Here is a 14,087-nt window from a genome sequence, read left to right as displayed (position 1 = left end):
AAAACTATAAAAGTCATAAACACCAAAAGTCATAGCATACTAGTCCAGACCCAGCCGCACAAAATGATATAATATATGTAACCATTGTCTCAAAACTGTGCGGCACATAAGCGCGGGAAAATTTTCACAAAAATATTAATATTAAAAAACTATAAAAGTCATAAACACCAAAAATCATAACACACCATTCCAGATCCAGTCGCACAAAATGATATAACATATGTGAACCTTGTCTCAAAACTGTGGGGCGAGTTACGCTGCAAATTTTCAGGCGGAAACTGAATAATAATAATAATAATAATATGAAGAATAATAAATCCGAGAAATAGTAATAAGTGTGCCTCTTGGCATAGGCACACTTAATTATTTGATGTAAAAAAAGTTTATAAGAATCATTTTATTTATTTTTCCATAGCATCCATCCATCCATCCATCCTCATCCGCTTTATCCGAGACCGGGTTGCGGGGGCAGCAGTCTAAGCAAAGAGGCCCAGACCTCCCTCTCCGCAGCCACCTCCTCCAGCTTATCCGGGGGAACACCAAGGCGTTCCCAGGCCAGCCGAGAGATATAATCTCTCCAGCGTGTCCTGGCTCTGCCCCGGGGCCTCCTCCCGGTGGGACATGCCTGAAACACCTCACCCAGGAGGCGCCCAGGGGGCATCCTTGTCAGATGCCCGAACCACCTCAGCTGGCTCCTTTTGATGTGGAGCAGCAGTGGCTCTACTCTGAGCCCCTCCCGGATGGCCGAACTTCTCACCCTATCTATAAGGGAGAGGCCAGCCACCCTTCAGAGGAAGCTCATTTCTGCCGCTTGTATCCGCGATCTCGTTCTTTCGGTCACTACCCACAGCTCGTGGCCATAGGTGAGGGTAGGGACGTAGATCGACCGGTAAATTGAGAGCTTCGCTTTTACTGGTTCCATAGCATTACATTTGAATTTAACAGTTCAATCTTTCAAATAACAGACAAATATTTGTGAAATTATGATACATTTGTGAATGTATTTTAACAATCTAAATATGCATATGTACAGACAAATACATTTAAAAAACAAGAAAATTATGTTTTATTACATTTACAGTGATTTTACGTTAATTTACATTTGAAATGTAAAATCACAGTCTATTTATGTAACTTTAATGATGTTCTAGAAGAACAGTACAAAACTGTAAAATACACAGTAAAATACTTTTATATTACATTTTTTTTACAGTGTAGAGCCACAGTGCTAATAGCTAGAGTACTTCTTTCAGCAACAAAATACACAAGCTCCTTCTTAACTTGATATAATGAGGCAATAATATCATCATGGTTGACGTTAACAGACTTTGTCATGTTGATAAAATGATACTTTAAATATGCTGTCGCAAGACAACAATGCTTAATATCTCAAGCTAATGCTGTGGTTAAATCGCTGTATCAGGACTGCTGAGTTAAAATCATTTACTCTAAAGTCTAAATATAGAGACAACAGTTTAATATCCGAATATGATCTAATTAAGTCGGATTGAAACATTTATCTGGGGATGACATGGTAATTAAGATGTGAACTTCAGATACCATTTTGGTGTCTTGAGATAACAGATAATTAGCTTGCTTCTTTACAGGTCGACATGGTTTTATTACATTCTTATTCCTCATTGGAGTTGTGTCAATTTAGCTCAATGTGTTAGAAGGCCAGTGGACCAAATCTGAGACACACGTGAACAATCTGTGACTGCCACATGTGGGTACATGGACTCCCTGAGCTTCTCCAACATCAATCCCACCTTCCTGCAATGTCGATTTTCAACAAAAGGCAAATATTTGTGCAGGAAATCATAGAGCGTAATGTTTTGTAGTCCTCTTATTTGTGAACTATGTTGCCATTAGAAAACTCCTTTAAGGCTTCAACGCAACGTAATTTATTATTCATGTGTGGCTCATACAGATTATTACTTTTTTTTGTTTTACCTGAAAATATATTAGAACCATGTACAGTACTGTGCAAAAGTCACCCTTCATGTAACATGTGTAAACATATGTGGAAAGGCAAAAGAGAGCCAAAATTGGGTATACCCACCTTCATTCTTCAGTACAGCCTGAACTCTCTTAGGCAGACTTCTTTAAAATTTCTTTAAGTAGTCTTCGGGAATATTTCTCCAGGATTCTTAAAGGACATTCAAAGCTCGTCTGTTTTTTCATCATTTTGCTCTACTGCCTGTCAAGATGATCACACACTGCTTCAGTAATGTTAAAGTCCATGCTCTGGGGAGGCCAATCCATGACTGATAGTGTTACATTTGTGACTTTTCCACTAGCACCTACTTGGGTTGACTCCACTCAACCACCTCAATGTATGGAACATAAATAACACAACAATGTATACCTGCTGCCAAACCAATGGTACGTGGCAGCACCTCATTATTGAACCACAGTGTTGGTTTCTGTGCAGCGATTTCTCTCTTTGCCAGGATTCAGTTTGGATTTTTCTGAAGGTGTCATTCTCCTGACTCATCGAGTGATCCCCACTGACTGTCCAGTTGGTGGCATGCAGTCTGTTGATGTCACATTTTTGTCTCAGATTGTTTGGAGCCCCCGGGCGAGTAGGTACTAAAAAAGTACCTGGTACCAGATACTACAGCCTGGTAATCCCTAAAAACTGAGTCAAGTCGAGTTGAGCTGAGGACCTGCTAGGGGAGAAGGGTTAATTGCATGTTCTTATATCAGGCATTGTCAGTGTGTTTGGGATCATTTTCATGTTGTATTGCATGGTGGATCAAAATCTGACTGTGCATCTCTACATTTACGATTCAATCCACATCCAAGTAAGCTAAACACATTCCAAGGTGTGCTTTAAAAAAATCATCCTGAGTTATAAAAACTCGAGATTTGAGCCAGTGTCGGAACCAAGAACAAGACCAGTGACTGTAGCCAAATGTTGTGGCTGAGTCCACCCACAGGTCTGTGTCTCCAGCTACTTTTGCAGTTTGGTTTCTGGGCTTTAGTGTTTATCATGTCTATCCTGTTTCTGCTTTGAAAGTCAAATCTGGATTTGCCTGTTATCCCATCATCCTTTAACAGCCATAACATTTAAAACAGAAATATGCACATGTCCATGTTCTTATGCAAGGACAAATACATGCACGACCTTGTTTCTCATCCTTCTTCTTTTTCCTCTCCTCCAATCATCACTCTATCAGTGTAATTACAGCTCATCCATCTCGTCTGCCAGAAACTCAAGGACAGCACTCCAACTCTCTCTCTCTCTCTCTCTCTTACACACACACACACACACACACACACACACACACACACACACACACACACACACACACACACACACACACACACACTCTCTCTCTCCCTCATACGGACACACATACACACGCTCCGCCTGTGTCATCTTGTTACTGCAAGAGAATTTTGGTGAAATGCTGTTTTAATGACAAATCCTATCTGGGTCATTTATAACCATCACCAGCCTCCAACACTGTGTGTGTATAAGAGTGTGTTTTGTGTGTAGAGTGATGTTAGGGAGAATCAGTCAGGCTTGTCTTAGTCTTTGTAATGAATAAATTTATCTTTATTTTTGTACTTTCCTTTTTTGCTCACCAAAAGCACTAAATATAGATCCATTATTTCATATTCATCAGAAGCAGATAAAGGAAAACAAAGGCTGTGCACGTATCCCATGCATTTCTTGGAGTTACCTTCAGGAGGTCTTTATCGTAGCAAATGTTCATGATGTGGCCCTGCTGGCTGAGCTCCTGGAGTTTGTTGCAATGAATGCTAGATATGATAAATGAGAAAACTCCGCCTCCAGGCACCCTCAGTCTAATGGAACAAGAGCAAGTGGACCCTCACCAACAATCACAGTAATCGTTCAGAAGTAGAGCCTTTGGCTAGGGGTGTACCTAATGAAAGCCCTTTCACCAACCCCTAAAATTGTACGGGAGGCCAAACTGTTCCAAAACTCCACTCATCCAGGTGGAGGGATTGTGCAGTCCAGTCAGCAGTGCACAGCTATGCAAATCAAACATAACTAGGCTTTTACTTTCAAGGATTTAGTATTTCTTATTGTTATTTTCACTATTGCATTAAATGACAGTGATAATACATTATAACACTATTTCTACAAAAACAAACAAATATAAAAAGCTTAACCTGTAACTTAACACCATCATATTTAATAAAAATGAACAGTGTGCACAGTTCTTATATGCAGCAACCCGACCCTCCATGCATTGCTTTGGCTGCCAAAAATTTTGATTACCAACCTCCGGAGTCTGCCCCAACATTTTATTTATCAACTATTAGTAGAAATTATATGCAAGAGAAGAAGGTCTGAACCCCTCTTTTCTGGGGAAAAATATTATTTTGAATTAATAATTACCATAACATCTAAAATGTGAAATTGTGATTATGTGAGACATCGTTCAAAAGTCCATAAGGCAAAAGTAAACAGAACGCAGTGAAACAGGGAACACACAAGGACAGGACAACAGACATGCTGACAAAGGTCGGATGGAAACTGGGACTATGTACACACACAGACACATTGATGGCAATGAAGTGAAGAGGAAACAGGTGGTGAATGAGGAACACCTGAAACTAATTAAGCTAAATGATACAAAGGAAGTAATATCAAATGAATAACACAGGAGCCTGGGATTTACAAAAATAAAACAGGAAGTAACTACACTGGAAAACATCTAAGAGAGAACACAAAGGAGGATAGACAAATAGATACCAGAGCGAACTGAAAACAGAATGGTGACTCTAATCATTCTACTCTGAAATCAATAATAGAAATAACAGCCTACAATAGTAATCAAGACTAAAGATCAAGGTTAAGAATGAAAAGCAAACTAAAAACTCTAAAAAGCAAAAGACTCAAAAGCCACAGATCACACTAGAACGCAACATATTTACCGGAGTAACCAGAGTCCAGTTTGTTAGCTACAGTATTTTCCCCAACCACTTAGTCAATTCAATTCAATTCAATTTTATTTATATAGCGCCAAATCACAACAAAAGTCGCCTCAAGGCACTTCATAGATACAGAGAAAAACCCAACAATCATATGACCCCCTATGAGCAAGCACTTTGGCGACAGTGGGAAGGAAAAACTCCCGTTTAACAGGAAGAAACCTCCGGCAGAACCAGGTTCAGGGAGCGGCGGCCATCTGCTGCGACCGGTTGGGGTGAGAGAAGGAAGACAGGATAAAAGATATGCTGTGGAAGAGAGATAGAGGTTAAAAGTTGTGTGCTTCAGTGCGGCTGTCATATCATGGGGCAATCATGTCTCGTTAGAACATACTCAGCTTTCCACTAAAGGCCTGTACATGCTTTCTGTAACAATGAAGTATTGGAGCAATCAGGGTAAACTGGATGTGTGTGATGTTTTGTTTGTGTATTTTGGAGTGATAAATGTGTTTGGTTGAGAGTGGAATGCTAAGTTATTAGCCAAGGCTAGCAAGCTCAGTTAGGGTCTGTAGACTCTGTGCAGCCAAAATAGATTATCTGCACTCTGTCAGAAAACTTTATTAAAAAACAACTGAGAGATGATTGAAGGAAATTTGATTGTAGCTGATTTAAAGGATTGGGAAGTTTTTACTTGTTTAAAGCTTAATTTAAATCAAGTTCTCCCAATTGTCTTGGGAATCACTGCCAACAGAATATTATTTACTTTGCCAATTGCATTCATCCTTTTTATTCTCTCGTACATCCTTGTAAATAAAACGGCTCATGATTCAGCAGATTTGCTGCTTTCGGTTCAATCACATCAATGTTTATGGACATATTTTTATTTAATTCTTCTGTACTTTGTTTTTTTAATGTCAGCATGACTTTAAAGTTGATACAAAGAGACTCGTTCTTTTTTTATTTGTTTCCCTTGTGTCTCTCAGCCATAGATGGAAAGTCTGTTGATTTTAGGCTAACAGTTGTGGAGCCGTTACTGCCTAAAATTTTGGGCGCTTAACAGGTGGAAATTTAAAACATAGCCTCAGGCTTCAGTGGTTAAAGCACGAAAGGTGAGGGAGATGAACAGAGCAACTCTATGCTGCTGCTATGCTGCCATCCCAGTGGACATGACAGTGCTGTTGGAGATATGGTGGACCTGAGACTCAAATGATGCTTGTGACATGGTGGGTTAAATAATACAACACCATACAATGCATGCAACTTTGTTAATCTCACCAGGGACTTTTTGTTTGGAGCAGCTGGTTGTTGCACAAATCACAGTAGCACAAACAAACACATAAGTGCAACATTAGAGACAGGTGGGAGTGTTTCGGCTTCAGTGTCAGCTTTTCTTTTCTTTTCTCTTCTCTTCTTTTCTTTTCTTTTCTTTTCTTTTCTCTTCTCTTCTTTTCTTTTCTTTTCTTTAACCATATTTCAGGCAGAATTAGTTTGGATCTGGAGTTGTGTGTCAACATACTCATTCCTCTGATTCTCGCATTGGCTTCCAAATATATAAAAGTCAGGTTTTACCTGTCAGGGAATCTGTGGATCTTTCATTATGGCAAAATACATAACCAAAATGAATCCATATTGATATCTAGGTATCGATCACAACTGATCAGTAAGTCGGTGTATCCTTGAAGGGAATACAAACTGCTCTGTCCTAGGATACTGATGGTGCAGGTCCTGTGCCCACCAGTCTCTTAGTGTGGACTTAATCTCTTTGTCTCTAAGTCCTCGATGCCAAGAATAAAAAAGAAACTAAGGTGCACTGGATTTATAACGTTAGACTGTGGAAATCAGTGCACAACAAAAATTATTTTACATTAAGTTTTTTGTTTTCTTCATAATCATAATTTAAAATACGATCCTATTTACGACTCAGCCTGAATGGTATTACGACATGTCCTGTGTGCATGTGGTGTGACATCAGCTGCACTCCTGTGTGATCCTACACACAGAATACAATCTGAATATGAATGCATACGTGAGGATGTTCTTCCACCCATAGAGACTTTTTTTTTGGTTGGGTGAGATACATTTACTACATCTTTGTAAAATGTAGGGTTAGGGTTAGGTGATTTTGGAACTGATCTCTTCCTCAACAGTCATGTGGTACAGTCTCATTGACGCACACACACTTGCAAATGACATCTGCAGCTCAATGAGAATCAAATTCCAATTATACCAAACAAAAAATTAAATTATACAATAAGAATCAGTGAAAACCTGTTGTACATCAGTGGAAAGAAGGAACAATTAGGCAGTTAATTATGATTCAATGATGGGAATAATGGCACACAAGCTCTGGTCAGGAAACTGTGAAGAAGAAAATGGGCTCAGCAGTCGTGATGATGAAATACCTTCATTTTCCCCATGTTTAAATATTGAATGTTTTTTCTTTCCTTGAATGTATGCACGCTGTTACACCAAGATAATTCGCGAAGACTCCATCACATCAGCTGCCAAAATCATCCCGAACACTGTGAAAGGACAGATTTCAGATTAAGAGTGAGATTGTCTTGCTTGAATGATACGTTTAAAAAAAAAACAGGATGTGGTTCTATTTACAGACAATGAATGTGCTGGGCATGAAATACATCCAGGAAGCAGCACATGCATATTTTTATATTTACAAACAGTTGCTGTCTATGCTCTCTATGTCTGTGTTACAGCATCGCTCTCATATTAAAACCCTTGTTTGAGCCTGAAGGCAGTGGAGAGGCTGCTGTCTGTTTGCAGAGCAGCTTCCTCTGACAGAAACATTAATCCTCGGATCCCTCCATCCTCCTCCTCTAAAACCTCCAAAAGGAACAGCTTTATATGACAAAAACATCCCTCTGTCCCCTTCATAAGTGATAAAACAGCTTCATCTGACAGAGACATTCATTCTTCCTACCTCCTCAAAACTGCAGAAAGAAAAAGAAGGCATCTGTTGGAGCGCTGGACTGAGAGAAAGAATTGTTATTCTGTGTATGAATGATGCAATTCCAAGTGCTACATCATAAAATGCAGACAGGAGCAGAACAGAGCTCGAATCTTCAAGTGAACTGTTCTGTTTAAGCTTCCAGTCTTGCAGCAGCAGTAAGAACCTGTTAATGACCGTTAATTGACCGATGAGGATAAACCAAATGTTTCCTGAGGCAGTGTTACTCTAAGAATGCTTCAAGATCACTTTCCACTTTTTATTGAAGAACTTGAGTAAAATAATGAATATGTCATGTAAGTGACACCGTCAGGACACCACAAATTTTAGTGTATTAAATTTGTGGTGTCCTGCAGTTCAGTTTCATACAATGCCTTGATCTTTTTATTATTTTATGATAAGTATCCCTTTTTTTCTTTAAAGTGGAACCACATGGACATTAAAAAAATGTAATAAGAATTACTGTAGCAACTATTCCAGATTTTAGTTGTGCCCAAGGAGTTGACGGAGTGACCAAACTATTTGGCCTCTAGTGATTTGTCACAAAAAAGTATATTGATACTTCAGTTTTTGTGCCACCAAATATAAATGCTGAGCTCGTGCTGGCCAGCCCGATAAAAATTGGCTCCACCACTGGTCAATTAGCAATCCTACCTTGGCAGAGTGTTCCTCTGTGGCTGTCCAGGTCCTAATCTCTTACTAAGCAATTGTTCATTATAGAGGAACTGTACAATAACATTTCTTTTTAGCCCCTAATCACATTATTGTTTGGCAAATGGATATGAGGTGCCGTAAGGGACATTATTTCTGAAACGCTCTCACACACACTACTGAAACGCTCTCACACACACTACTGAAATTTTAGCTCTCACACACACTACTGAAACGCTCTCACACACACTACTGAAATTTTAGCTCTCACACACACTACTGAAACGCTCTCACACACACTACTGAAATTTTAGCTCTCACACACACTACTGAAACGCTCTCACACACACAACTGAAATTTTAGCTCTCACACACACAACTGAAACGCTCTCACACACACTACTGAAACGCTCTCACACACACTACTGAAATTTTAGCTCTCACACACACTACTGAAACGCTCTCACACACACTACTGAAATTTTAGCTCTCACACACACAACTGAAACGCTCTCACACACACAACTGAAACGCTCTCACACACACTACTGAAACGCTCTCACACACACTACTGAAATTTTCGCTCTCACACACACTACTGAAACGCTCTCACACACACTACTGAAACGCTCTCACACACACTACTGAAACGCTCTCACACACACTACTGAAATTTTAGCTCTCACACACACAACTGAAACGCTCTCACACACACAACTGAAACGCTCTCACACACACTACTGAAATTTTAGCTCTCACACACACTACTGAAACGCTCTCACACACACTACTGAAACGCTCTCACACACACTACTGAAATTTTAGCTCTCACACACACTACTGAAACGCTCTCACACACACTACTGAAATTTTAGCTCTCACACACACTACTGAAACGCTCTCACACACACTACTGAAACGCTCTCACACACACTACTGAAACGCTCTCACACACACAACTGAAATTTTAGCTCTCACACACACAACTGAAACGCTCTCACACACACTACTGAAACGCTCTCACACACACTACTGAAATTTTAGCTCTCACACACACTACTGAAACGCTCTCACACACACTACTGAAATTTTAGCTCTCACACACACAACTGAAACGCTCTCACACACACAACTGAAACGCTCTCACACACACTACTGAAATTTTAGCTCTCACACACACTACTGAAACGCTCTCACACACACTACTGAAATTTTAGCTCTCACACACACTACTGAAACGCTCTCTCACACACTACTGAAACGCTCTCACACACACTACTGAAATTTTAGCTCTCACACACACTACTGAAACGCTCTCACACACACTACTGAAACGCTCTCACACACACTACTGAAACGCTCTCACACACACTACTGAAATTTTAGCTCTCACACACACTACTGAAATTTTAGCTCTCACACACACTACTGAAATTTTAGCTCTCACACACACAACTGAAACGCTCTCACACACACTACTGAAACGCTCTCACACACACTACTGAAATTTTAGCTCTCACACACACAACTGAAACGCTCTCACACACACTACTGAAATTTTAGCTCTCACACACACTACTGAAACGCTCTCACACACACAACTGAAATTTTAGCTCTCACACACACTACTGAAACGCTCTCACACACACTACTGAAACGCTCTCACACACACTACTGAAACGCTCTCACACACACAACTGAAACGCTCTCACACACACAACTGAAACGCTCTCACACACACTACTGAAACGCTCTCACACACACTACTGAAATTTTAGCTCTCACACACACTACTGAAACGCTCTCACACACACTACTGAAACGCTCTCACACACACTACTGAAATTTTAGCTCTCACACACACAACTGAAACGCTCTCACACACACTACTGAAACGCTCTCACACACACTACTGAAACGCTCTCACACACACTACTGAAATTTTAGCTCTCACACACACTACTGAAACGCTCTCACACACACTACTGAAACGCTCTCACACACTACTGAAATTTTAGCTCTCACACACACTACTGAAACGCTCTCACACACACAACTGAAATTTTAGCTCTCACACACACTACTGAAATTTTAGCTCTCACACACACTACTGAAATTTTCGCTCTCACACACACTACTGAAACGCTCTCACACACACTACTGAAACGCTCTCACACACACTACTGAAACGCTCTCACACACTACTGAAATTTTAGCTCTCACACACACTACTGAAACGCTCTCACACACACTACTGAAACGCTCTCACACACACTACTGAAAAACCAAGGCATTTCAGTTGAACAGGAAGGCATTTCAGTTAAACAGGAAGGCATTTCAGTTGAACAGGAAGGCATTTCAGTTAAACAGGAAGGTGTTTCAGTTGAACAGGAAGGCATTTCAGTTGAACAGGAAGGCATTTCAGTTAAACAGGAAGGTGTTTCAGTCGAACAGGAAGGCATTTCAGTTAAACAGGAAGGCGTTTCAGTCGAACAGGAAGGCATTTCAGTTAAACAGGAAGGCGTTTCAGTTGAACAGGAAGGCGTTTCAGTTGAACAGGAAGGCATTTCAGTTAAACAGGAAGGCATTTCAGTTAAACAGGAAGTTAATTCTTGACAAGGAAACTGAAGGAAAAAGTGTTAGATTTCAAACAAACCACTACACAGATGTCTACTCAGCAACCTGTTAGTTAGGGGTGGGTTTTTATAATCGATTTATTGATTAAAATCGATTCTGGCTTGGATAACGTGAAATCGATTCATTAAAATCCTGAATCGATTTTTTAATATAAATTTATTTTGCCCGAAATGCCAGAATCTCTGGTGAAACCTCACAAAATTTCAACAACCACCAAACAGCTAAGACAGTAAATGAGAGCAGGTACATGGCTTCTGCACAAAGACGTAAACACACAGCGCGGACCCGCGGATCAGAATCAGTGAGATGTCGCCTTTCTCACCCGACAGCACGGACACGGTCGGGGCTGAAAGCCGACAGCTCGCTGACTCTGATCTGTCGGCAGGTCCGCGCTTTGTTTTCACGCCGTTTTTGCGCCGATTCTAAAGCTGTTAGTTTGATCTCTCTCCAAACAATATTGACTGAACCAGCAGCAAAAGAAGATCCAAACTGCGCTTCACATAAACATCGTCATGAATTCCCTCACTGTTTTGCTTCCACCACGATAAAATCGCACGTCATGCACAGCTCTCTCTCTCTCTGTACTTCAAGAACAGTTTCCCATCTAAAAATCTGTTTTCTGTATTATTCGCTTGCTTGTTATGCACAAGTCTACTGTTGTTTACAGCGCAGTCGGCCGCTGTTTTTTTTTTTTTTCATTTTACATACTTCCGAAAAGAAAACCTAATTTCTGCCGTTCAATACTGAATAAATTTAAACTTTTTTAAATTATGCAAAATGCAAAACGTTAGCCGTGTCTCTAATAAAACCGCTGTAACGTCAGAGGTAACGTTCATATGTTGATTAATGGTTTTCTTTCGTTTTTGATGTACTGCAGAATATTTTTTATAAAATCCCAGGCCAGGAAAACCACCTTCATGTTTTTATGTGTTTTATCTTCAGCTACTTTGACACAAAGGCATCTGCTGTGATGCTCACACCTTTGATAAAGTCTTGCGTGTGTCAGCTTCCTTTTTTTAAATACAAAAATATGTAAATGTACTGATCTGAATTATAATATTTCTGACTGTCAAAATTCCCCATAATCAAATCGAATTGAATTGAATCGAATCGTGGAACAAATCGATTCTGGACCTTAGTGAGACAGCTGCATTACTTAACAATATATTAGCCTCAGCATAAGTCAAAATTTCGAATAGCGGGAGACGTGCATTATCCTGGTTATTTTTTTGGCATATGTGCTTTTTGTCTTTTTTTAGCAAAGAAAAATATCTTAAAATCATCAATAAAACCAGGGAGAGAAGGCTTAGCGTTCCTCCATTTAGCACAATGGATATGATATTTACTCAAAAGTATGATGATGTTAATAATGTCTGAGACATCCAATGCTAGATGATCCATATAAAAAAAATTATGATGTAATTCAAACAGTGGCACATCATTAATATTTAGGGAAATCCAATTTTTTAAGTTGCACCAAATACATTGTCTGATAGGGCATAGAAAAAAAAAGATGTTCTAGGGTTTCATTTTCATCAGTACAAAAAGAACACTGATCCACCTCAAAGCCAAATCTCTTTTTTTAGAAATTCTGCCACAGTATTAGTTTTGTTTAAAGTGTGTTTCTTTAACTTTAGGTAGAATAGGCTATTTCATAAATTTTTAGTATGCTTTATCCAGTGTATATGAAATAACTAAATTAGAACCATGCCATGTAACCATTCTGTTGTAACTATGAAATATTTTGTCTTTGAAGAAACTACTAACAAATTTCTTATTGCATTTTTATCAAACAGCTGACATTGCCCTAGCAATAAATTTGGGAGCACTGATGAGAAATTATTGTATATCATAAAAATTTTAATCAAATGAAGCAGAGGCAGTGGGACCAGTTCACAAAATTTGTTATATTCTCTTTGAGAACAGTTTAGACAATATTTTTCTGAAAAGTCTGTGTAACTTAGAATGACACCGTTATCATCCAACAAATCTGTTATGAATATAATATTTTTGTTCAAACCAGTCACTCTTGAAAATTGATTTTTGATTAAGTGTTATTACCCTATTATTCCATAAGGTTGAATTATGGGGAGAAGTTGTGGGTAAATCTCATTTTCCCAAAAATGCAACGTCTGTTTTATAAAGTTTGATATCTTTATGGGGATTTTATTTGCCGCAAAATCACATTTCGAATAAATTCTAATCCTGTATACTATTTTATTAAACAAGAATCATGGGATGTGGAGCTAAGTAGAGTCTGGCTGTGACAGACAAGATTTTAACCATTTAATTCTAAGGGTGTCAACCATAAATTCCAATTCTGGAGTTTTGATACCACCTTTATTGTATCCCTTCACAAGCTGAGATCTTTCTATGTAATGGGTTTTATTCCTCCACAAAAATTCGAACACATTTCTATTTATGGTTTTCATGGTATTTATTGTTTTTTTTATTTTTATATCGTTTACGTGGCGCAAAAAAGGTTGGGGACTGCTGTACTAGCAGGTTGCTGAGTAGAAATCCTTGTAGTGTTTTGAAATATACCACTTTTTCCATCAGTTTCCTTGTCAGGAAACAACTTCCTGTTCAGCAGAAATGCCTCTGGTTTCAGTGGTGTGTGTGAGAGCGTTTCAGTAGTGTGTGTGAGAGCGTTTCAGTTGTGTGTGTGAGAGCGTTTCAGTAGTGTGCGTGAGAGCTAAAATTTCAGTAGTGTGTGTGAGAGCCTTTCAGTAGTGTGTGTGAGAGCATTTCAGTTGTGTGTGTGAGAGCGTTTCAGTAGTGTGTGTGAGAGCGTTTCAGTAGTGTGTGTGAGAGCGTTTCAGTAGTGTGTGAGAGCGTTTCAGTAGTGTGTGTGAGAGCTAAAATTTCAGTTGTGTGTGTGTGAGAGCGTTTCAGTAGTGTGTGTGTGAGAGCGTTTCAGTAGTGT

The 14,087-nt window shown here is 39.3% G+C and overlaps 1 protein-coding gene across 1 annotated transcript in view; it reads left to right on the top strand.

The window, feature by feature from the left end:
* Nucleotides 1-14,087, top strand: part of LOC146649644 (thyrotropin-releasing hormone-degrading ectoenzyme-like) — a 281,955-nt gene that overhangs the window by 51,605 nt on the left and 216,263 nt on the right. The gene's annotated exons all lie outside the window — the stretch shown is intronic.

This window comes from Rhamphochromis longiceps, linkage group LG17 (assembly GCF_057381845.1).
Source record: "Rhamphochromis longiceps isolate RC_006_pf linkage group LG17, R_longiceps_female_GT1.1, whole genome shotgun sequence".
NCBI classification, from domain to species: Eukaryota; Metazoa; Chordata; class Actinopteri; order Cichliformes; family Cichlidae; genus Rhamphochromis; species Rhamphochromis longiceps.
Note: the sequence above shows the minus strand (reverse complement) of the source record. Positions and strands in the feature narration are given on the sequence as shown.